Source organism: Bufo gargarizans, chromosome 3 (assembly GCF_014858855.1).
Source record: "Bufo gargarizans isolate SCDJY-AF-19 chromosome 3, ASM1485885v1, whole genome shotgun sequence".
Classification (NCBI taxonomy): domain Eukaryota; kingdom Metazoa; phylum Chordata; class Amphibia; order Anura; family Bufonidae; genus Bufo; species Bufo gargarizans.
Window position 1 is genome coordinate 302784980 of NC_058082.1, and position 26838 is coordinate 302811817.

Below are 26838 nucleotides of genomic sequence, written 5' to 3' on the forward strand. Positions count from 1 at the left end.
TGACAAAAAAATTCTTTTTCGGCACAATTTTTTTCTTTTACGGTGTTCACCTGAGGGGTTAGGTCATGTGATATTTTTATAGAGCTGGTTGTTACGGATGCGGCGATAACAAACATGTTTAGGGAATTTTATTTTGTTCATTTTTACCCAATTATAAGTGTGCGTATATGGGAAAATGTTAGATATTTTTTTTACTTAGACCCACTTTGTTCTTGAAGATCCAGTGGTTCTGATGGCCCTACAATATACGTCAGTACACTGCGTCATGAGATCAAAGTGTCACCTCAAGTATACTTGCGGTGACACCGGCATCTAAAAGGGTGCTACGGACAGCTGAGCTGTCTGGGCACCCGGAAGGGGACCAATATACTTGCGGTGACACTTTGATCTCATGACGTACTGTGCATGTCATGATGCGGTAACTAACACCACATCATGACGTACACAGTACGTCATTAGTCACTAAGGGGTTAATATTATTATTATTATTGTTTTTATTTTTGCCGTTAGTTCATTGTTTTTGTGTTCTTTTTTATAGCCTGCATCTTGGCTTATCACCTTCTCAATCACCCGCTGTGTGGGGTTGACTTGGTCTTGAAATACTGCAATTGGTACAGTTTTTCTGATTTACTTTCCAATAAACCATTCTAAACTAAAGGGGGAGACAAAAAGCAAGATGAATGCAACCTAGAAGTCAGATTACTATAGAGACCGTTTAAAAAGTAGAAAAGTGTCCCTAAATATTCAATTTGTCCAACACCACACCCAGCCACTCCCCCAGACATTATCAAAAGCCCTTTCAGCATCCAGAGCAAGTAGCATAGGTGAATCTCCAGGCCAGGAGCAGTGGTAACCCTAATCCAATGCCGCCAACACATTCCTAATGTTCACCACAGCAGAGCGGCCTTTACCAAAGCCCACCTGAGAAAGGCCAACTGTTGATGGAATGTTGGAACCCATTCTCACTGCTAGGATCTTTGTCACAATCTTCAAATCTTAATTTATCAATGAAATGAGAGGGTAAGAGATGGGGCATTGCGGCTCTCTGGGAGGCTTCAAAAGCAACCTCATGTAAGCCACATTACAGTGTCTAGGTAACTGACTGGTGCGAAGTAAGTGATAGAAATATCTAGTCAAATTTGTGAAAACCTGAATTGACAAGTCTTATCAAACCCTCCAGTATAATCAGGTCCTAGAGCTTTGTCAATGTGTAAGCTGAGAATATACACTCACCTAAAGAATTATTAGGAACACCATACTAATACGGTGTTGGACCCCCTTTTGCCTTCAAAACTGCCTTAATTCTACGTGGCATTGATTCAACAAGGTGCTGATAGCATTCTTTAGAAATGTTGGCCCATATTGATAGGATAGCATCTTGCAGTTGATGGAGATTTGAGGGATGCACATCCAGGGCACAAAGCTCCCGTTCCACAACATCCCAAAGATGCTCTATTCGGTTGCAATCTGCTGACTGTGGGGGCCATTTTAGTACAGTGAACTCATTGTCATGTTAAAGAAACCAATTTGAAATGATTTGAGCTTTGTGACATGATGCATTATCCTGCTGGAAGTAGCCATCAGCGGATGGGTACATGGTGGTCATGAAGGGATGGACATGGTCAGAAACAATGCTCAGGTAGCCTGTGGCAATTAAACGATGGCCAATCGGCACTAAGGGGCCTAAAGTGTGCCCAGAAAACATCCCCCACACCATTACACCACCACCACCAGCCTGCACAGTGGTAACAAGGCATGATGGATACATGTTCTCATTCTGTTTACGCCAAATTTGGACTCTACCATTTGAATGTCTCAACAGAAATCGAGACTCATCAGACCAGGCAACATTTTTCCAGTCTTCAACAGTCTAATTTTGGTGAGCTCGTGCAAATTGTAGCCTCTTTTTCCTATTTGTAGTGGAGATGAGTGGTACCCGGTGGGGTCTTCTGCTGTTGTAGCCCATCTGCCTCAAGGTTGTGCATGTTGTGGCTTCACAAATGCTTTGCTGCATACCTCGGTTGTAACGAGGGGTTATTTCAGTCAACGTTGCTCCTCTATCAGCTTGAATCAGTCGGCCCATTCTCCTCTGACCTCTAGCATCAACAAGGCATTTTCGCCCACAGGACTGCCGCATACTGGATGTTTTTACCTTTTCACACCATTCTTTGTAAACCCTAGAAATGGTTGTGCGAGAAAATCCCAGTAACTGAGCAGATTGTGAAATACTCAGACCGGCCCGTCTGGCACCAACAACCATGCCATGCTCAAAATTGTCTAAATCACATTTCTTTCCCATTCTGACATTCAGTTTGGAGTTCAGGAGATTGTCTTGACCAGGACCACAACCCTACATGCACTGAAGCAACTGCCATGTGATTGGTTGACTAGATAATCACATTAATGAGACATAGAACAGGTGTTCCTAATAATTCTTTAGGTGAGTGTATATTCTGAGCCATTGGTCATGTATATGAGGTGGTCTTGGTACACTGTGGCATAGTAGTCTACCAGGATAGAATTTAGAAGTTTGGGATTTGTCTGAAGAGTGCCCTGTCTGTCCCTCAGAGAAAAAAATTAAAGTCAGCGTGAAACCTCTAGCCAGGTTTGCTAAAAGACACCCTTATTTTTTGCCAAAACAAAAAAGGTCCTTATGAAAGACAGTCCAATACATCCTCATCTTTCTTTCCAGCCGCTATTCAAAATCACTTCTGGCCGCAATCCAGGTTTCTTTATTGTGCAGTGAGGAATCTTGCAGTTTTTGTGCACCTCAGTTTCGTGCTGGCCTCTGGTATTGTTCAGACACCATCTTGTGCAAATTGCTTATGTAGCCTATCTGTCTGCCCTGCAATACCGCTTTGGTGGTCTTCTAATAGAAAGATACTTCTGCCTCATGGTGGGGCATTATCACCTTAAAATTCCATCTACCATCCACATACAATCTCCACAAAATTATCACCCTTTGGCCTCATGTACACGACCGTTGTGTGCATCCGTGGCCGTTGTGCCGTTTTCCGTTTTTTTTTCGCGGACCCATTGACTTTCAATGGGTCCGTGGAAAAATCGGAAAATGCACCGTTTTGCAGCCGAGACCGTGATCCGTGTATCCTGTCCGTCAAAAAAATATGACCTGTCCTTTTTTTTGACGGACAACGGTTCACGGACCCATTCAAGTCAATCGGTCCGTGAAAGAACACGGATGCACACAAGATTGGCATCCGTGTCCGTGATCCGTGGCCGTAGGTTGCTTTCATACAGACGGATCCGAAGATCCGTCTGCATAAAAGCTTTTTCAGAGGTGAGTTTTCACTTCGTGAAAACTCAGATCCGACAGTATATTCTAACACAGAGGCGTTCCCATGGTGATGAGGACGCTTCAGGTTAGAATATACTGAAAAACTGTGTACATGACTGCCCCCTGCTGCCTGGCAGGTGCTGCCAGGCAGCAGGGGGCAGACCCCCCCCCCTGTAGTTAACTCATTGGTGTCCAGTGGGCCCCCCCTCCCTCCCCTGTAGTTAACTCATTGGTGTCCAGTGGGCCCCCCTCCCTCCGCTGTAGATAACTCGTTGGTGGCCAGTGGGCCCTCTCCCCTCCCTCCCCCTCCTAATTAAAATCGCCCCCCCTAACATTGGTGGCAGTGGAGACTACCGATCGGAGTCCCAGTGTAATCGCTGGGGCTCCGATCGGTAACCATGGCAACCGGGACGCAACTGTAGTCCCGGTTGCCATGGTTGCTTAGCAATTTGTAGAAGCTTCATACTTACCAGCGAGCTGCGATGTCTGTGACCGGCCGGGAGCTCCTCCTACTGGTAAGTGACAGGTCTGTGCTATAGGCAATGCGCCGCACAGACCTTTCACTTACCAGTAGGAGGAGCTCCCGGCCGGTCACAGACATCGCAGCTCGCTGGTAAGTATGAAGCTTCTACAAATTGCTAAGCAACCATGGCAACCGGGACTGCAGTAGCATCCTGGTTGCCATGGTTACCGATCCGAGCCCCAGCGATTACACTGGGACTCCGATCGGTAGTCTCCACTGCCACCAATGATAGGGGGGGGGGGCGATTTTAATTAGGAGGGGGAGGGAGGGGAGAGGGCCCACTGGCCACCAACGAGTTATCTACAGCGGAGGGAGGGGGGGCCAACTGGACACCAATGAGTTAATTACAGGGGAGGGAGGGGGGCCCACTGGACACCAATGAGTTAATTACAGGGAAGGGAGGGGGGCCCACTGGACACCAATGAGTTAACTACAGGGGAGGGAGGGGGGGCGGCCACACTGGCCACCAATGAGTTAAAAACAAGGGGGGGGGGGGGGTCTGCCCCCTGCTGCCTGGCAGCACCTGCCAGGCAGCAGGGGGCAGTCATGTACACAGTTTTTCAGTATATTCTAACCTGAAGCATCCCCATCAGCATGAGAATGCCTCTGTGTTAGAATATACTGTCGGATCTGAGTTTCACGATGTAGCTCATATCCGACAGTATATTCTAACATAGTGGCGTTCCCATGGTGATGGGGACGCTTCAAGTTATGTTCGGGTGTCCGCATGGCCGTGCGGAGGCAAGCGGATCCGTCCAGACTAATGTAAAAGTCAATGGGGACGGATCCGTTTGAATATGACACACTGTGGCTCAATTTTCAAACGGATCGTCCCCCATTGACTTTCAATGTAAAGTCTGGACGGATCCGTCTGAGGCTACTTTCACACTTAGAAATGTTTTAACAATATAATGCAGACGGATCCGCTCTGAACGGAGCCACCGTCTGCATTATATGAACGCAAGTGTGAAAGTAAAGGGACTCCTGACTTTACATTGAAAGTCAATGGGGACGGATCCGTTTGCAATTGCACCATATTGTGTCAACGTCAAACGGATCCGTCCCCATTGACTTGCATTGTAATTTAGGACGGATCCGTTTGGCTCCGCACGGCCAGGCGGACACCAAAACGACTTTTTTTTCATGTCCGTGGATCCTCCAAAAATCAAGGAAGACCCACGGACGAAAAAACGGTCACGGATCACGGACCTACGGACCCCGTTTTTGCGGACCGTGAAAAAAACCTGTCGTGTGCATGAGGCCTTTGCCAGAAACGAGGGAATATGCCAGAGGAAATCACAGCCCTTTAGGTACCAGGGGCAGACTGGGAACTTAAAGTGGCCCTGGAAGAAACTAAAAGTAGCCCCAATGTTGTAGGTGGATCCGAATTGACAGAAGGTGAGGCAACCCAAGTAGATTGGATCAATACAGGTTGGCAGGGTAAGTAATACCATAGTACTGCACAGAATGCCATCCTACAGAAACAAATGCCACTGTGCGGCACAAAATACCTCCCCATAAACTGTCCCTCTGTGGTGACCATCAATAGTTTCCACATTCTATCCTTCCAAGCCCTAATCAAAAGGTAATAAATTCCGGACCAGCTCCTCTAATGATGCGTGAACATCCAGGAGTTCTCCTGACTGCCTCTCTGAGAGCGATCAACTTCTTTCCTGGGCGAGGGTTACAGGATGAAGAAGCTAGAAATGAGCCTTCTTAATGAACAAAAAAGAGCAAATAGAGCTCGATACCCTTTGGCACAATGCAACCTCTGTGGAATGGTCTTCAAAGGGCAATATGTAATGTCCCCTGATAGAAATCAGGAACCTTTGATGCCTGAAAGGCCGCAACATAGCCACCTCATCAGTAAAATCAAGTAGGCGCATAATAATTTAGTGCAGGCATCTGTTCTGAACCTGGGTCATGACAAGGTCCTGCTCAGCTGTAAGTGAATCTGGACCAACCATATAAGCTTGTTCCACGTTGCAGTCCCCTAGTAGTTCTTTTCTGCAAAGGCCAAGCAGTTCAGAGGGGTGAATAGTTTCAGGCAGCCCCATTGGCTGCAGATTATTTTCAAGGTTCTCTACTTTATTCCTGAGTTGCATAATTATTTGTTAGTGTGACATAGAAACATAGAATGTGTCGGCAGATAATAACAATTTGGCCCATCTAGTCTGCCCAATATACTGAATACTATGGATAGCCCCTGGCCCTATCTTATATGAAGGATAGCCTTATGTCCATCCCATGTATGCTTAAACTCCTCCACTGTATGTGCAGCTACCACTTCTGCAGGAAGGCTATTCCATGCATCCAATACTTCCTGATATTACTTTTAAACCTTTGCCCCTCTAATTTAAAACTATGTCCTCTTGTAGCAGTTTTTCTTCTTTTAAATATTCTCTCCTCTTTTACCGAGTTGATTCCCTTTATGTATTTAAAACATCTGTTCTCCCCTGAGATTCGAGGCAGTATTTTCTCAGTTTCTGTATCTCGGTCTATATTTCTATTTTATGGCTATTGTGGGTTACCTCTTCCTGCATGTTATTCATGAGGGTTAAATTGTGAACTCCAATGTAGGCTGTATGCCCACAGTAATGCTCAGTGCCACTTCTATGGCTAATTTTTTGCAATCCAGTAGGGGAACCACACCTGAGAGAATCAAGTTCAGGTCAGGAGTGCTTTCATTGTGTTGCGAGGATGGCGAGGCCATCTCCATCTTGCCTGATTGCTTAGAGGGAGGGGAGACGAAGCATGGCGAACAGGTCCGTTTTTGGCCAATTCTGGAGTAATAGTTTTTGTGTTTTAGGTTATTAAAGTGATCATCTCTGCTATATATGCTGGGCTGTTTGTCCCACCCTTTGCCTGAGCAATAGGTTTCACTAACTTGTTAAATCCTGCAAAGGTGCTATAATCTGTTTGTCTTTCTATGTACTGACTTCTGCCTAATTCCCCGATTCTGACCCTCTGCTACCTGACCTGACCCATGTCTGTTCACCGTACTGACCCTGTGTTGCCTGCCCTGGCCTTTGGTCTGTTTCATGGATTTGCACTAATTCTTCGTGCCCTGACCTTTGTCTGTTACTTCTAAAAGTTTTGCCTGATCCCTCAGTGCTTCACACTGGGGTCTCTGATCCCCACTGCTCAGATACCAACCACACACAGACTACTCAACAAGGTAGTGGCCTGGTGCGTTCCCTGCAGCAAATAACGAATACTTGTACAAAGGGTAAAACCAGGGAGCTGCCAGGATAACATCCTTAAGTTTATCCCAAAGTCAAATTCACTGTGGTCCCACAACCACTTTCCATAACAGAGAAAAATGCTTATTTTTTTTACTTATCAACCACTTCCCCCCACTTCCTTCCCCTAACACCCTACCCAAACACACATACACACATGCACTCACACACACCTCTTGAGCTGATCATTCACCCTCAGTTGACTGATATAACCATCTTGAGAAGCACAGACAAGCCCGATTATCAACTCACTGAGAGACCAGGTTACAGATGCTGCACATAGAAGTCTATGAAGAGAGGAAAGGGAGGAGGCAGAGAGACCTGCACAGAGAGGCAAAGGCAAATAGAGACAAGGCTGGTTCTAGTAAGTGTTTACTGTACTGCACCTCACAGCTTCTTTCACAATTATGCTCTTAGTACTGCTGTATAATGTCATCCATATTGCTTGTATGTCTATGTGACTGACTGAACCGTCAATGGGGCTGCTGGAGAAGCCTGAGGGCTAGACTCCTTCCTACTGACTGTGGACCCAGAACTATGGAGACCCCCTCAGATCTCTTGGGGTTACAATAAACTATTAACCCTGATTTATGTGTGGAGTTATAGGCCACATCTTTCCTATTGTCCATTAAAGGTGCAGGGTGTGAATCCTGCAACACAAAAAGGGTTAACTCTGCACTGAGACTCCCAATGAATGTGTTAGTTTATTTGTCCCTTTGTTCTATTGTGTTAGTGATAGAGTTAAGATAGCTGACTCTAGGAGTAGCCGACTCCGGTGTAGAGGAGTAGATCACCCTATCATACACTCAGGAGATAATCCCATCACATGTGTCTCGTCTCTCCCTATTCTTTCATTAAGACACTGGGGGGTGGGGATGTCTGTTTGCATGCTGTTCATGTTTGATTGAGTTATGTTGTTAGACTTCTTGAACTGTATATATACTGAGTTGGTCTTCAATAAAGAGAGTTCTTGATTTGTTCCACCGTCAACATAGAGTCTCATCTCGTGTGTGGGGGGAACAGCTATATTTACTCTGGGAATTGCTATCGGTATTATACTCCCCTGGGATTACAACACGGTTCTACCCAGGGGACCCCAGGCCGCCCTAAAGCATGGTAAAAACGGCCGCTGTCTGAGTCTGAGCACCAGAGGACCAGGAAGCGGTGAAGGCTTTGTACTCACCGCTTCCTGGTCTTCAGCTGTCAGCTGTGCAGGTCTGCGCACAGGCTTAAGGCGCTCTGTAATGTCACGCTGTGTGCAGCCTTGCACAGCCGACAGCAGATGCAGATCACTTTGGAGGAGAAGAGCGGCAGGTCGGCAGTGTCCAGGAGCAGGAAAATGTTTTTTTGTTTTTTTTTTATATTTAGGCTGATGGACACTGGGGGCTAGTGAGGGCACTGGGGGCTGATGGAGAGGTTGATGGGGGCTGATGAGAGGCACTGGGGGACAAATGAGAGGCACTGGGGGCAGATGAGAGGCACTGTGGGCTGATGAGAGGCACTGGGGGCTGATGAAGAGGCTGCTGGGGGCTGATGAAGAGGCTGCTGGGGGCTGATGGAGAGGCTGCTGGGGGCAGATGAGAGGCACTGGGGCTGATAAGAGGCACTGGGGGCTGATGGAGAGGCTGCTGGGGGCTGAGAAGCTACTGGGGGATGATGAAAGGGACAGGGGGCAGATGGAGAGGCTGAAGGGGGCTGAGAAGCTACTGGGGGCTGATGAGAGGCACAAGGGGCAGATGAGAGGCACTGGGGGCTGATGAGAGTCACTGGGGGCTGATGAAGAGGCTGCTGGGGGCTGATGGAGAGGCTGCTGGGGGCTGATGAGAGTCACTAGGGGCTGATGAGAGGCACTGGGGGCTGATGGAAAGTCTGCTGGGGGATGATGAGAGAGCTGGGGCTCTTATCTGAGGTCTGATTGGGGGTAATTCATATTGGGGTCTTATTAACATTGGGGATCTTATTGGGGCTGTTAGCTGAGGTCTGATTAACATTGGGGGTCTGACCCGAGGTATAATGAAAAATATTTTCTTCCTATTGTCCCCCTCTAGGTGCGTCTTATGGGTCGGTGCATCTTATAGGGCGAAAAATACGGTACTTGCTCCTCCTCCCGATCTCCGCTGCCCCTTGTGTACACCGCACGCTGTGAAGTCACACGGAGGCACTGCAATGCTAGGGTGAGCCCCAGTCTCCTTCCTGAACTGCAGAGCAGTGCCCACTTCCAGCCCTGAGCCCAGCTGCCCAGAGCATTGATCCTGATCCTGATGGAGTCTTCAGAACTGTAAGTATTTACAGTAATTCACTGTAAACTATATTATATATATATTGCTTCTTTTATGTGAGTAAGGGTGCTGGGTGGTTGGAGAAGGGGAGGGATGGAGAAGGGAGAGGGGTGGATGGAGGGGTTAGTAATACATTTGTATATTTGTCTTGCTTTATAACATCAATATCCGTTATAAAACAAGGAAAAGGTGGGCGTGGATGGTGAGCTGATTCGAGGGTGCAGTGGGCCACTTGACTGGATTTGCCCGCAGGACTAAGGCTGCCAGCCCTCCCCTGGTTCTACCCACTGGAAGCTGGATCCTGGTCCTGGGCCCAGGGTGGGTGGAGGACAGCGAGACCCCAGCCAAGCTGTAACACTGGAAGTGGGGACTACAGTGCTGATGGTGTTCGGTGGAGTGCTTGGAAGTACTCGGTGAGCACTAGGAAGCATTTATTGGCGGAGGCACCCAGCTGGGGTGCTAAGCGGTCTGTCACAGTGTATATGTAAGACAGAAGAGCAGAATGACCTTGTCTCTATGTGTACTTTATATCAGAGACATCATAGCAGCTACCTGCCACCCACTTCAGAGCTGAGCACAAACTGACAATTAGAGATAGGGCATATAGAGAAGAATGCATGTTGCAGAATACATGTCATATAATGACATGATGTCAGGCTACTCCTCATGCACATACACAAGACTGCTTACTTTGAAAAGTTTGATAAAACAACCAAGAACATAGCCTGCTTCAAACAGTATCCTTTATTCTGCTGATGGGTCTTGCAGAGGAAGCACAGTAGATTTGAATTCTTTGAGATGCTTTGCTTGGTTATCATTAGAGATGAGTGAATTTTTCAAAAATTTGATTCGCCCGCTTCGCAGAATTTTTTGGAAAAACATTTGCTTTGATACTTTTGCCACTAATACATGCCACAAAAGGCTTTAGAACATATAACTGCACAGGGCTGGCTGCCTGCTGATTGGCTGCATGCATGGCATTATGGGTGATCCTGCCTTCACTGAGTTCATTGAGCCATGTTCTCACCATTTTAGGAAAAAATGTGATTTGTTACCACAAAGCGTGAGGAAATTCGGATTCGGTGCAAATCTAATTTTTCCTGAAATTCTGATCTAATTCCACTTTGTCAACTTCGATTCGCTCATTTCTAGTTATCATCAGATGACTGGTGTTTGATATTTTGTAAGGGCTCGTTCACACGGCCGTTGCCATATTGCGGCGCGCATTTGCAGATCCGCAATACACGGGCACCGTTCTGTGTGCATTTTGCATCATGGATGCGGACCCATTCACTGCAATGGGTCCACAAATCCAGAGATGCGGAATGGTGCGGAATGGAATCATGGAACGGAAAACTACGGAAGCACCACGGAGTGCTTCCATGGGGTTCTGTTCTGTACTTCTGTTCTGCAAAAAGATAGAACTTGCTCTATCTTTTTGCGGAACGGACGAATGCCGACCCATTCAAGTTCAATTGGTCTGGATTCATCCCGGCAGTTGTATGGAGGTTTCCCGTGCATTGGGGACCTTCAAATTGCGGTCTCCAATGCACGGAATGGCCCACCTACGGCCGTGTGAATGAGCGCTAATAGTCTAATAATTATCTTTCAGTATGTGCAGGTTTAGGCCTCTTTCACACGACCGTTTTTTTTTTCCGTTTTGCGGGCCGTTTTTTGCGGTCCGTATACGGTCCGTATACGGAACCATTCATTTCAATGGTTCCGCAAAAAAAACGGAATGTACTCCGTGTGCATTCCGTTTCCGTATTTCCGTTTTTCCGTTCCGTTTAAAGATAGAACATGTCCTATATTTGGCCGCAAATCACGTTCCGTGGCTCCATTAAAGTCTATGGGTCCGCAAAAAAACGGAATGCATACGGAAATGCATCCGTATGTCTTCCGTATCCGTTCCGTTTTTTGCGGAACCATCTATTGAAAATGTTATGCCCAGCCCAATTTTTAATATGAAATTACTGTATACTGTATTTGCCATACGGAAAAACGGAACGGAACAACGGAACGGAAACGGAACCACAACGGAAGCAAAAAACGGAACAACGGATCCGTGAAAAACGGACCGCAAAACACTGAAATGGACATACTGTCGTGTGAAAGAGGCCTTAGTATGTTCACCACTCACCGGCTCTCGGCACCAAGATTCACACTCCTTCTCCTTCTATAACTGATCATAGCATACCCATCATCAAACATCATCTGCTGAAAACTGACTGCTCCATTAGTGCTCACCACACATTGATTTTAGAAAATAGCCAACATTTGTGCAGGGTAAAGGAACTTTATAGCAAACCCTCAAACCTGCCACTGCGCTGTTATAGCGTTGCTAATTAACATTTTAGTGTGATTGAAAGCTTTTACTTGTCGCTCAGTTGTACTGTTTGTGTGCTTCACCCATCCTTATAATTACAGTGCTATACTTTCCACCAGTATTTCAATTAGTGATGAAAGCAGCAACTCATTCAGCCAATGTTCTTCTAAGGCTACATGCACACGACCGTGGTGTGTTTTGCGGTCCGCAAAACACTGATGGCATCCGTGCGTGTTCTGCAATTTGCGGAACGGCACGGACAGCCTTTAATATAACTGCCTATTCTTGTCCCCAAAGCGTGGACAAGAATAGGACATGTTATATTTTTTGGTGGGGCCACGGAACGGAGCAACGGATGCGGACAGCACACGGAGTGCTGTCCGCATCTTTTGCAGCCCAATTGAAGTAAATGGGTCCGCAGCCGCCAAAACTGCGGCTCAGATGCGGACCAAAACAACGGCCGTGTGCATGAGGCCTAAGAATAATTATTTAAAAAAATAAATAAAATTGCATGTTATTTAAATATCATTTCCTGCTGAACTAGACCTGACTATAACTGCCAACTACACATGTATCAGCATCTGGCCCTGATTCAAGTTTCTCCTACTCAAGTGGAATAAACAAGCTGTGGAGAAAGGCGACTACCCTCAGTGATCAACGGTGCTACTGAGTACACAGTTGGGTGAGGGCTTGCTCATAACTAGTCAGCAGTGTGGGAGCATGGCCAGATCCACATAACATTATTTCCAACATTATTCATTCCATTCTTAGGGCTCGTTCACACGACCGTGTGAAGCCCGTGCTGCGGCCCGCAAATTGCGGTCCGCAATGCACGGGCACCGATCGCGGCCCAGCCGCATGGGGATCGTGGACCCATTCACTTGAATGGGTCCGCGATCCCTCCGTTCCGCAAAAAGATAGAGCATGTTCTATCTTTTTGTGGTGCGGAGGCATGGAATGGAACCCCAGAAAGCACTCCGTAGTGCTTCCGTAGTGTTCCGTTCCATGCTTCCGTTCCGCATCTCCAGATTTGTGGATTGAAATGGGTCTAGAGCATAATAATAATCTTTAGACCGAATTCAGATGGTCATTCCAATTTCTGTATGGAAAACATGGACATATATGGATTTTTATTATATAGGATAAAATCTGATAGATTAGTACAATTCTATAAATAAATTGATAAAACAAATATTTTCAAATTGATAGCAGCAATGATAGAAAGTGTATATATATATATATATATATATATATATATAATTATTTCCAAAAAACTGAACTGGGAATTGCACCGTTTACTTTAAAGGGACTGCGTGCTATATATGTACAGGGTGGGCCATTTATATTGATACACCTTAATAAAATGGGAATGGTTGGTGATATTAACTTCCTGTTTGTGGCACATTAGTATATGTGTGTGGGGAAACTTTTCAAGATGGGTGGTGACCATGGCGGCCATTTTGAAGTCGGCCATTTTGAATCCAACTTTTGTTTTTTCAATAGGAAGAGGGTCATGTGACACATCAAACTTATTGGGAATTTCACAAGAAAAACAATGGCGTGGTTTTAATGTAACTTTATTCTTTCATTAGTTATTTACAAGTTTCTGACCACTTATAAAATGTGTTCAATGTGCTGCCCATTGTGTTGGATTGTCAATGCAACCCTCTTCTCCCACTCTTCACACACTGATAGCAACACCGCAGGAGAAATGCTAGCACAGGCTTCCAGTATCAGGTGCTGCACATCTCGTATCTTCACAGCATATGCTGTGAAATGAATGGTTCCGTATACGGAACGCAAAAAACGACCCGCAAAATGGAAAAATAAAACGGTATTGTGAAAGAGGCCTAATAATAAAGGCTCATATACAGAGCCGTAATAGGGCTTCAATAGTGATGCTGTACCTCCTCTCCTGTACCTCCGTATGACTAGCATGTATAGCCAGTGTCTAGACCAAAACTAGGTTCACACAGCAAAATCCATAGCAGAAAAATCAGTAGCCGATCCTTAGCTGAATCTTTTCTTACAAACAGGACTGCCACCAACTACATTTCAGATGTGCCTCCTAATCAGCAATGCATATGACCCTTTCCCAATGGATTCTATAGAAACCCACAATCAAATCTGCTTCAAAGAAGTAACACAACACTTCTCAAGCATTTTTCAAATCAGCTTCTGGAAAAAAGAAAAACGCTGCCATGTGCACACAGAAATAGTCAATTTGCCTAAGTTGCAGCCAATGGGAAGCTCTTGATGATGTTTTTAATGTTGAATGTGCTGTAGAAAACCTAATTCCCCATTCACATGGCAGTATTTTACATTGGTATTTATAAGCACAGCAGGGAATCAGCCATACTATACACTATACATGCATCACTGTAGTTGATAGGTCATTGCCGAATAGTGACAGACCTTGGATAAAGTACACATATTTGGTTTTGCTGTAGAAACTACAATTACAATTTCCTAAAAATGACAAGATATCGCTTTAGTACCACGATAAAGTCCTATCTGTCTAAGAGGTGTTACCTGAAGGAAAAATACAGAACTCGATAAGTAACCGTATTCCCAAATGGTATAAACAGCAGATGGGTGCATCCTATTAAGCACATCCAAGGGGTCTTTCTTGGCAGTTCACATGACATTATTACATCTTGTTTGGCATTTTATATTTTGGATATTGTTTGGCATGATGCATCCTGTTTGGCATTTACTATGTGCATGTTACTTGGCTTATTAGATGTTGTTATGCTTATCACTTGGCATATTATGTCATGTTCTTTATAATACTGGCATGCCTAGTTGAGAATATTTTTATTAGGCTGTGCTGGCGTGTACTGTGGGCATAGAGCTGTGATTCTAAGCACAGAACTGCATGTGGTAGGCAACGAACTTGTTTGCATAGGATTTTCTCCTTGCCCTAATCTGCATGTTTAGAGTATTTTACATGGATTTCCTCTGTTAAGTATGTCACAGTTTATCTATATTTAGATACTTTATTTGCCAGAACATTTATATATTTCAAAATTAAGCTTCACTACAATTTAATTGCAATGTAAAAATACCATTAAAATTTTAAAGACTGTGCCAACATTTTAGAATTCTATTAGAAATCAGAGCTGAACCCCGACATACAGTTGCAAGAAAAAGTATGTGAACCCTTTGGAATGATATGGATTTCTTCACAAATTGGTCATAAAATGTGATCTGATCTTTATCTAAGTCACAACAATAGACAATCACAGTCTGCTTAAACTAATAACACACAAAGAAATAAATGTCACCATGTTTTTATTGAACACACAATGTAAACATTCACAGTGCAAGTGGAAAAAGTATGTGAACCCTTGGATTTAATAACTGGTTGAACCTCCTTTGGCAGCAATAACTTCAACCAAACGTTTCCTGTAGTTGCAGATCAGACGTGCACAACGGTCAGGAGTAATTCTTGACCATTCCTCTTTACAGAACTGTTTCAGTTCAGCAATATTTTTGGGATGTCTAGTGTGAATCACTTTCTTGAGGTAATGCCACAGCATCTCAATCGGGTTGAGGTCAGGACTCTGACTGGGCCACTCCAGAAGGCGTATTTTCTTCTGTTTAAGCTATTCTGTTGTTGATTTACTTCTATGCTTTGGGTCGTTGTCCTGTTGCAACACGCATCTTCTGTTGAGCTTCAGCTGGAGGACAGATGGCCTTAAGTTCTCCTGCAAAATGTCTGGATAAACTTGGGAATTCATTTTTCCTTTGATGATAGCAATCGGTCCAGGCCCTGACGCAGCAAAGCAGCCGCAAATCAGGATGCCCCCACCAGCATACTTCACAGTTGGGATGAGGTTTTCATGTTGGTGTACTGTGCCTCTTTTTCTCCACACATAGTGTTGTGTGTTTCTTCCAAACAACTCAACTTTGGTTTAATCTGTCCACAGAATATTTTGCCAGTACTGCTGTGGAACATCCAGGTGCTCTTGTGCAAACTGTAAACGTGCAGCAATGTATTTTTTGGACAGCAGTGGCTTCCTCTGTGGTATCCTCCCATGAAATCCATTCTTGTTTAGTGTTTTACGTATTGTGGATTCGCTAACAGGGATGTTAGCATATGCCAGAGACTTTTAGCTGACACTCTAGGATTCGTCTTCACCTCACTGAGCAGTCTGCGCTGTGCTCTTGCAGTCGTCTTTACAGGACGGCCACTCCTAGGGAGAGTAGCAGCAGTGCTGAACTTTCTCCATTTATAGACAATTTGTCTTAGGCCTCATGCACACGACAGTTTTTTTTCACGGCCCGCAAAAACGGGGTCCGTGGGTCCGTGATCCGTGACCGTTTTTCCGTCCGTGGGTCTTCCTTGATTTTTGGAGGATCCACGGACATGAAAAAAAAGTCGTTTTGGTGTCCGCCTGGCCGTGCGGAGCCAAACGGATCCGTCCTGAATTACAATGCAAGTCAATGGGGACGGATCGTTTGACGTTGACACAATATGGTGCCATTTCAAACGGATCCGTCCCCATTGACTTTCAATGTAAAGTCTGGAGTTCTGTTATACCATCGGATTGGAGTTTTCTCCAATCCGATGGTATATTTTAACTTGTAGCGTCCCCATCACCATGGGAACGCCTCTATGTTAGAATATACTGTCGGATATGAGCTACATCGTGAAACTCATTTCCGACAGTATATTCTAACACAGAGGCGTTCCCATGGTGATGGAGACGCTTCAGGTTAGAATATACAAAAAAACTGTGTACATGACTGTCCCCTGCTGCCTGGCAGGTGCTGCCAGGCAGCAGGGGGCAGACCCCCCCCCCCTGTTTTTAACTCATTGGTGGCCAGTGGGCCCCCCCTCCCCTGTTGTTAACTCGTTGGTGGCCAGTGTGCGCACCCCCCTCCCTCCCTCCCTCTATTGTAATAATAGCATTGGGGCCAGTGTGCGCGCCCCCCCAACCCCACCCCCCCCCCTCCCTCCCTCTATTGTAATAATAGCATTGGGGCCAGTGTGCGCGCCCCCCCCAACCCCCCCCCCTCCCTCCCTCTATTGTAATAATAGCATTGGGGCCAGTGTGCGCCAACCCCCCCAACCCCCCCCCCAACCCCCCCCCCTCCCTCCCTCTATTGTAATAATAGCATTGGGGCCAGTGTGCGCCAACCCCCCCAACCCCCCCCCCCTCCCTCCCTCTATTGTAATAATAGCATTGGGGCCAGTGTGCGCCAACCCCCCCCCCCCCCCCCCGATCATCGGTGGCAGCGGAGTAGAAGATTCATACTTACCTGGCTGCTGGCTGCTGCGATCTCTGTGTCCGGCCGGGAGCTCCTCCTACTGGTAAGTGACAGGTCTGTGCGGCGCATTGCTGTCACTTACCAGTAGGAGGAGCTCCCGGCCGGACGCAGACATCGCAGCAGCCAGCAGCCAGGTAAGTATGAAAATCTTCTACTCCGCTGCCACCGATGATCGCGGGGGGGGGGGGGTGCGCACACTGGCCCCAATGCTATTATTACAATAGAGGGGGGGGGGTTGGGGGGGTGCGCACACTGGCCCCAATGTATTAAAACAATAGAGGGAGGGAGGGGGGGTTGGGGGGGGGGGGCGCACACTGGCCCCAATGTATTAAAACAATAGAGGGAGGGAGGGGGGTGCGCACACTGGCCACCAACGAGTTAACAACAGGGGAGGGGGGGGGCCGCACAATGATATTCAAACTGGGGAGGGGGGGGGGGGTCTGCCCCCTGCTGCCTGGCAGCCCTGATCTCTTACAGGGGGATATGATAGTACAATTAACCCCTTCAGGTGCCGCACCTGATGGGGTTAATTGTACTATCATATCCCCCTGTAAGAGATCGGCTGCTGCCAGGCAGCAGGGGGCAGTCTTGTACACAGTTTGTACTGTATTCTAACTAGAAGCGTCCCATCACCATGGGAACGCCTCTGTGTTAGAATATACTGTCGGATCTGAGTTTTCACGAAGTGAAAACTCAGCTCTGAAAAAGCTTTTATGCAGACGGATCTTCGGATCCGTCTGTATGAAACTAAAACCTACGGCCACGGATCACGGACACGGATGCCAATCTTGTGTGCATCCGTGTTCTTTCACGGACCCATTGACTTGAATGGGCCCGTGAACCGTTGGCCGTGAAAAAAATAGGACAGGAAAACACGGCTCACGGATGCGGCTGCCAAACGGTGCATTTTCCGATTTTTCCACGGACCCATTGAAAGTCAATGGGTCCGTGAAAAAAAACGGAAAACGGCACAACGGCCACGGATGCACACAACGGTCGTGTGCATGAGGCCTTACCGTGGACTGATGAACAGCAAGGCTTTTGGAGATACTTTTATAACTCTTTCCAGCTTTATGCAAGTCAACAATTCTTAATTGTAGGTCTTCTGAGAGCTCTTTTGTGTGAGGCATCATTCATATCAGGCAATGCTTCTTGTGAAAAGCAAACCCAGAACTGGTGTGTGTTTTTTAAAGGGCAGGGCAGCTGTAACCAACACCTCCAATCTCATCTCATTGATTGGACTCCAGTTGGCTGACACCTCCCTCACTTCAATTAGCTCTTGGAGATGTCATTAGTCTAGGGGTTCACATACTTTTTCCACCTGCACTGTGAATGTTTACATGGTGTGTTCAATAAAAACATGGAGACATTTAATTATTTGTGTGTTATTAGTTTAAGCAGACTGTGATTGTCTATAGTTGTGACTTAGATGAAGATCAGATCATATTTTAGGACCAATTTGTACAGAAATCCATATAATTCCAAAGGGTTCACATACTTTTTCTTGCAACTGTACACTTATTTTCACCCAGGCAGCCCCCCTGAGGCTAGCATCGGAGCATCTCATGCTCCAATGCGCTCCCTTGCCCTGCGCTAAATCGCGCAGGGCACAGGCTCTGTTGTTTTTAATAACACACTGCCGGGCGGAAACTTCCTTCCGGCAGTGTGTTCGGTGACGTCACCGGCTCTGATGGGGCGGGCTTTAGCTCTGCCCTAGCCGTTTTACTGGCTAGGGCAGAGCTAAATCAGGCCATCAGTGCTGGTGACGTCATCGGGGTTCCTGGCAGCCCCATGGAGAGCCCCGGTACGCCACCGAATCTCCAAAAAATGCCCTTGTCCCTGTGCAATTTAGCACAGGGCAAGGGAGCGCATCAGAGCATGAACTGCTCTGATGCTCGTGTCAGGGAGGCTGCCGGGGGGGAAATAGAGGGATGTCCGGGTTCAGCTCTGAACCCGGACAACCCCTTTAATGGATGATCAGCTGAGTTTCAGCAAAGAACATATTATAGAATATGTTTTTGGAAATGGTGGCTCACTCTGGACGAAACTGTGGATTAGGTGCTGCAAACCCAAGAGAGGGACACCCACCCTCCAATTGAAGTTATGGGAAATAGCAAAATGGTGGGTGAGCACTCAACATCTGGTGTGTAAAAGTTTAATTAAACACTATAAAATTGTTATTAATAAAATTCACAAATATATGACATAAAATAAATTAGTAAATGCTGTGCAAAAGTCTATTCGCATAGATACACTTATAGGGGGGCCCCTTGTCTCCACAATCGTTTGGCTGAAAGTTCTCTAATACTCTGCAGTTTTCCGGACTTTTACTCTGTGAGTATATTGTTCGTGTATAAGTATATACACACACAGTCTCCGTAGTCTGGTCTCTGATTTATAACCTGCAGTCTGGTCTCCAACCAGTGATCTGTATTAGGTGATAATGTCCATCCACACAATGTTGCGCATATGATCCAATTGCTTATAATGGCTGACACACAATAGTATCACGCACAATCTTATACTTGTAACATTCCGGTTTTACGGTACAGGTATGTAGCTTATATAGCCGGTCTTTATAAGGATTATAATGGTGATTTCACCTTACCTTCCTTGTTATTGTTTCGAGCCTTTCTCTCGTTCGGCGAGGGCAACGCGGGACACAGTCAGCGCCTCCTTCAGCCAACTCACCCGAATTCTCGCGGGAGTTGAGGCTCTGTTCCGGCTGTTACCTGGCTCATGTGACTTGTGTCCGGAGCAACACGAGATAAGGAAAGAAAAGTCTATCTTGACTCCAGGTCTTAGTTTGTAATAATTAAAGTTTTTGCATGGCCATGCTAGTTATTACGGAGGTATTCCTTCTGTAGTATGTGCGATCCAGCCCAGACGTGTTTCGGGAACTCTCCTTCCCTTCACCACTGAACGCATATGCGTTCCACCTGTCGGATCACATACATGGAACGTAATACAATCTGGTCCAGTACAATGCGATGAACATGTATAGATGTAGAAATTATATTCCACAATGGGGAAACACATGTACAAGCAGAGTTGGTTGATATGTGCTCCTGACTTCAGTGAGGCCTCTTATGATCTGACAACCAGATTTCGAGCACGGGGTTACCCTAAGAAAGTAATTTCAGGGGCATTTGAAACTGCAAAGGTGGCTGATCGTCTGGAATTGTTGAAGCCAAAATCTAAGTCTCGGAGTACCCAGGTACATCTCATCACCAAATATAACAACCAATGGCGTGATTTATACACAATACTAAATGTACACTGGCATCTTCTACTGGCGCATCCCAAGTTGAGCGGTTATGTCAACCCAAGTCCTAAGATTATCGCACGCAGAGCCCCAAATCTACGGGAAAAACTGGTACGTAGTCATTTCCAGAGGCCTACACAGGGGCTGGGGAGGGGTGTCAGGATGCGTGGGACATACCCGTGCGGGAATTGCAATATTTGTCAATACATGTTCTGTACTGACTCCTTTTCCACCTGCAGGCATCCGGCCGCGATTCCCTTGGGTCATTACATCAACTGCAGGACTAGGAATGTGATTTACGCACTCATTTGTGAATGTGGAAAAATATATGTGGGCCAGACCGGACAGGAGGTACGGAAGCGTATCCAACAGCACCTATCAAATATTGCCTTGGCCCGTCGTGACCGGATCCAAGCTAAGAAACCGCTGACTTCAGTCGCTGCGCATTTTCTGGACTGTCACCCGTGCATAACTTCTGGATTTAGGATTGCCGGCCTTGACGTGGTACGCATGAATCTGAGAGGAGGGTCGGCCACCTCCCAGCTACTACGTTTGGAGTCCAAATGGATCTTTAATCTGGACACAGTGGCCCCACATGGACTAAATGAAGATATCACCTTCACTGGCTTTTACAACTGAATTTGGGGTTCCACATTTGGATCTCGTGTAGGTGGGAGGTTACCTCTTCGTCTGGGGTCTTTGGGCACATTGTCACCTCAGGAGAGATGGGGCTTGTTCTATAATGGGCAAATAGCTCTGTGTTGGTTGGGCACCCGCACTGCCAGCTAACTCGCATACACATTGACGGGTTGTGCGGTCTGGAAACAGTGTGGTTGTGGGCAATTTTCTGTGCTTTACATCAGCAGTCACTTGATGTTGGCGAGTTTATACTGACACGGGGGTCCAAGCAAGGGACTGCAGAATATATAAATCAGGCATGGCCGTTTGGCCTGCCGTTACATACTGATTTTTTATTTATTAATCCTTTCATGTACTTATCAACTAACCAAATTAATTCATTCCTTACAGATCTTCTTCACTTCTTTAATTCTCTCTCTATACACGATTGTGCACTCCTTTATCCACCATACTTTTCACTTCTACTTCTGTGGTCTTTCCCACGTTGTATTTCAGTTAGTTATTTATCACCTCACTACTTTTCTCCTTTTAGGTTTTCTACACGTTTTGGATCATAGATTAGGGTCCTTACTATTGTTTATGACTATTCATTATCAATTGGTCCTGTAGGAATATATGTTGATGCAATGGTTATAATATGAATTCATATGTTTATTTAATCACTCATGATTGCTTCATATTTTGTATATAGGATGATAATTGTGTATCTGCTGCTCATTCCTTGACCCCTGATATGTATATGCTTCTCTATTTGCATTTATGTCCATGTGGCTGTATGGTTGTCTTATTATCAGCACCCCTGTATCTATACATATACAACAAACGGTCCCCAGCATAGGCACAATCTCACTACATCATATTGGATGTTACTATATCATATACTATATTCATAACATTGACATTTTATCTAGCATGCTCTCCTGTATCCACTCCGGTATATTGGGCTGCCCAGGCCCTCCCATCTGTGTGATGAACGCATCATGCGCTCCACTATCCCTTGTGGAGCGCATTATGCGTTCCACCATGTGTTCCATTGCAGTACCCTACTTCCGGTCATGTGTTACCACACATCCGGTTTACGATCCCTGCTTACACATATCAACCAACTCAGCTTGTACATGTGTTTCCCCATTGTGGAATATAATTTCTACATCTATACATGTTAATCGCATTGTACTGGACCAGATTGCATTAAATGTTCATCCCCACTTGCATTTTTGGTGCGCGGCTGTGATCCGACAGGTGGAACGCATATGCGTTCCACCTGCCGATCATGTGACTTCCACACTTCCGGTTATGCACTGCGTGATATGCCTCCACACTGCTCACAACACCCTGCTGCACAGGTGAATGTAATTTTATCTCATTTATCATTCTATATAATGTGATACCCCAACATACAGCTCTTCACCCCTGAGGAAGCCGGATTGTTCCGGTGATACGCGTTGGGCGTTCTCTCATTCTAATTCTTCCAGGCTCATGTAGGTTTGGCTCTCTAATTTAGACCCTATCATGGTCTGTTTGCATTTCTAGTGGTCTCACCTCATTTATATTTGCCTCATGCTTTATATTGGATTTTTATATGCTGGTTTATAGTGTATATTCCCATTTTGTGGCAACCCAGTGGACCTGTGTGTGTTGGTTACATATATTATATTGCATACTGCACTTTGTTCTAATTGTATACAATTTTTAATTTGTGTCTGTTGGTGTGTCCAATAAACTTTATATATATTTTTGATATCGACTTATTGTCGGATGTGCATTTATGGGGTGGTTCTTGTGACTCTCTCTTGGGTCAGGTGATACTGTTTCATATATTTGTGAATTTTATTAATAACAATTTTATAGTGTTTAATTAAAACTTTTACACACCAGATGTTAAGTGCTCACCCAACATTTTGCTATTTAACATATTATAAAATGCCATCAATAAGGGTATGCATACTCTTGTAGGTTCATCAAGAAACTGCAAATAATTCTGATCCAGCTTCCCCTAAGGGAACATAGGCAAGATATCTACATGTATATACACAGTCAAGTCTGGGAATGACTCACTAAGGTCCTGGAAAGTTGTCACAGGTATGTGGAGCCATGCATACTGCAGTGCATCCCATAGCTGCTGGAGGGTGCGTAGGGAGGATCCATAGAGCGAACATGACAATTGAGGTGGTCCCACAGATCAATTGGGTTCAAGGCTGGGGAGTAAGGGAGCCAGGGTAATACTTGGAGGTCTTGGTCATGCTCTTCTTTCCAATGTTGGACATTTCTAGCTGTATGACATGTCGCATTATCTTGCTGGAAGATCCCATCTACCCCAGGGAAGACAATCAGCATTTATGGATTAACATGATCTGCAAGGATAGATTTATACCCAAATTGGTTGAGAGTGACTTTCACATGGATGAGTGGGCCTAGAGAATGCCATGAATACAATCCCCAGACCATATTGCTGCCACCATCAGCTTGTGTTCATCCAGCAATGGTTTCAGGGTATTACTTTTCTGATGTTTCTGAAGTTTTGTCGCCGACATTTACCTTTCACAGTGGTATGCCGCAGTTTCCACATCACTTTTTCGCAATGGTGCCATATGTCCACTCACAATACATTTTCACCAAGCAGCACATGAACAGTTTACAAACTGCGCAGGTTCAAAAATAATGCCACCTTTGGCCTGAAAGCCAATAATCATCAATTTTTGCAACTCTAATAAAACACTGCTTTTAGCCATAACAACAACAAGGGACATGTGTACAGACAGCCTTTCGCACACCTTATGTACCCCACCAAGCCAGCTCCCAACACATGACTTTCTTCATGAGCAAAAGTCGAAAGAAGGAAGTGGTCATAATAATATGACTCGACTGTGTATATGAAGAATTTATTTATTTATTGCAGGATACTTTACTGCACTATACATAGGGGGACTCCATGATGACTACCAAAGGAATTAATCCAGTGATCAGAAATAGAGTGAAACTAAAATACTGCAAGAAATAGCTATGAAATCAATATTAGACATGATTTACTCCACATTGGAAAGTAGTAGACTTTACATTGACTCACCCCTTTACTGGGTTGCTTATCATTTTCACGGTCAAATGCAAAAATAACAAAGACCACAGCACACTCACTTGTGTCATATCCCTAACAGGGTCAATGATGCAGTCACTCAGTCCATAAATCCCCAATGGACAGCAAAGTGATCCAAAAATAGAAAAAGCGACAGCATCCAAACGGGTGTTACTATTTATATTTCCAACCTCAAAGCCTCAATTTGCTCCAAATGCTAACAGAAATCCTAAATTGGTTTATTATATTCAAAGTTATAAGAAATCTTCGGTGTGAGATTTTGTACTAGATTATAACAGGACAGAGTGCTGCCAAAGTGTAGTTTTATTAGTTTTTGATGATATGAAATATCTTCACTTGTGGTGTCAGCATTTTGTGCACAAAACATGGTTCTGCTTGATGCTTGAGACAAGATATATACATATATACAGTATATATACAGTACAGACCAAAAGTTTGGACACACCTTCTCTTTCAAAGAGTTTTCTTTATTTTCATGACTATGAAAATTGTAGATTCACACTGAAGGCATCAAAACTATGAATTAACACATGTGGAATTATATACATAACAAAAAAGTGTGAAACAACGGAAAATATGTCATATTCTAGGTTCTTCAAAGTAGCCACCTTTTGCTTTGATTACTGCTTTGCACACTCTTGGCATTCTCTTGATGAGCTTCAAGAGGTAGTCACTAACAGTCTTGAAGGAGTTCCCAGAGATGCTTAGCACTTGTTGGCCCTTTTGCCTTCACTCTGCGGTCCAGCTCACCCCAAACCATCTTGATTGGGTTCAGGTCCGGTGACTGTGGAGGCCAGGTCATCTGGCGCAGCACCCCATCACTCTCCTTCATGGTCAAATAGCCCTTACACAGCCTGGAGGTGTGTTTGGGGTCATTGTCCTGTTGATAAATGATGGTCCAACTAAACGCAAACCGGATGGAATAGCATGCCGCTGCAAGATGCTATGGTAGCCATGCTGGTTCAGTATGCCTTCAATTTTGAATAAATCCCCAGCAGTGTCACCAGCAAAGCACCCCCACACCATCACACCTCCTCCTCTATGCTTCACGGTGGGAACCAGGCATGTAGAGTCCATCCGTTCACCTTTTCTGCATTGCACAAAGACACGGTGGTTGGAACCAAAGATCTCAAATTTGGACTCACATCAGACCAAAGCACAGATTTCCACTGGTCTAATGTCCATTCCTTGTGTTCTTTAGCCCAAACAAGTCTCTTCTGCTTGTTGCCTGTCCTTAGCAGGGGTTTCCTAGCAGATATTCTACCATGAAGGCCTGATTCACACAGTCTCCTCTTAACAGTTGTTCTAGAGATGTGTCTGCTGCTAGAACTCTGTATGGCATTGACCTGGTCTCTAATCTGAGCTGCTGTTAACCTGCGATTTATGAGGCTGGTGACTCGGATGAACTTATCCTCCGCAGCAGAGGTGACTCTTGGTCTTCCTTTCCTGGGGCGGTCCGCATGTGAGCCAGTTTCTTTGTAGCGCTTGATGGTTTTTGTGACTGAACTTGGGGACACTTTCAAAGTTTTCCCAATTTTTCGGACTGACTGACCTTCATTTCTTAAAGTAATGATGGCCACTAGTTTTTCTTTACTTAGCTGCTTTTTTCTTGCCATAATACAAATTCTAACAGTCTATTCAGTAGGACTATCAGCTGTGTATCCACCTGACTTCTCCACAATGCAACTGATGGTCCCAACCCTATTTATAAGGCAAGAAATCCCACTTATTAAACCTGACAGGGCACACCTGTGAAGTGAAAACCATTTCAGGTGACTACCTCTTGAAGCTCATCAAGAGAATGACAAGAGTGTGCAAAGCAGTAATCAAAGCAAAAGGTGGCTACTTTGAAGAACCTAGAATATTATATATTTTCAGTTTCACACTTTTTTGTTATGTATATAATTCCACATGTGTTAATTCATAGTTTTGATGCCTTCAGTGTGAATCTACAATTTTCATAGTCATGAAAATAAAGAAAACTCTTTGAATGAGAAGGTGTGTCCAAACTTTTGGTCTGTACTGTATATATATATATATATATATATATATATACTCTTTACAAATATGTACAGTGGAATCTCTTAAGAAGACCACCTTTGAGAAAAACAACCCTTATTCAGATAAGATTTCCTGTGACAGATTTTCAGTTCCACCATGTATTATGCATACTGGCCATCTTCTTTGAGAGGTCCACTCCTCTAGAAGGCCATCTTTCAGTGCAATTTTGGGGGGGTTGTCTTAAAGAGATTTCACAGAGTATTGTATAAACTGTCTAAACATACAAATCATCAAAATCTGTTACTTAGAAACAAATCATGCAGTCATATTGACATCTGTCCCCTACACCTTGCTAAACTATCAATATGTAAGTAGAATTAAAAGGACCAAATGAAATGGAGTAGGACCACAGGTTCAGTTTGTGTCTTTGTAGTCTGTAAACATGGAAACATAATGGTCTGTATAGGAGCTGTAGACACAAAACAGGAGCATTTTGACCATTCACCAAGTTGAATTAACATTTAATTTAAAAGAAATGTGTGGCAAAATCAACCTCGCCACTGGGTGGTGGAGAAGCCTGGTTGCCAGCCTCTTGCCCTAGGATTATGGGCCCTCTCATCAGCCCATGCTAAACTTAAACCCCATGGCGATTTGACTGTGTTTGTGGCATCTGAGCGCTGTTTGGATATATAGAGCGCTCAGATCCAAGCCATCAGGGGATATGTTAAATGTCTATGTTTACTGTAATGGTTGGGACATTGTATATTTGAGTAGTGATGTCTGTCCTATTGTCTCCACGTGTGTATTGGCGATTTCCCTTTGTCCTGAGAGATAATTGAATTACTCCTCGGTTGTCTCCAGGACAGAAGACATTGTGTATTCTCCTGCCTGTGATAA

At 45.0% G+C, this 26838-nt stretch overlaps 1 long non-coding RNA gene across 1 annotated transcript; it reads left to right on the forward strand.

The window, feature by feature from the left end:
* The first annotated feature begins 7297 nt into the window (after positions 1-7297).
* LOC122933387 lies at positions 7298-21819 on the forward strand. The gene is made up of 3 exons (XR_006388425.1): positions 7298-7424; positions 9109-9338; positions 20447-21819. It is a non-coding gene; the product is annotated as an uncharacterized LOC122933387 (long non-coding RNA).
* Positions 21820-26838: the final 5019 nt, after the last annotated feature.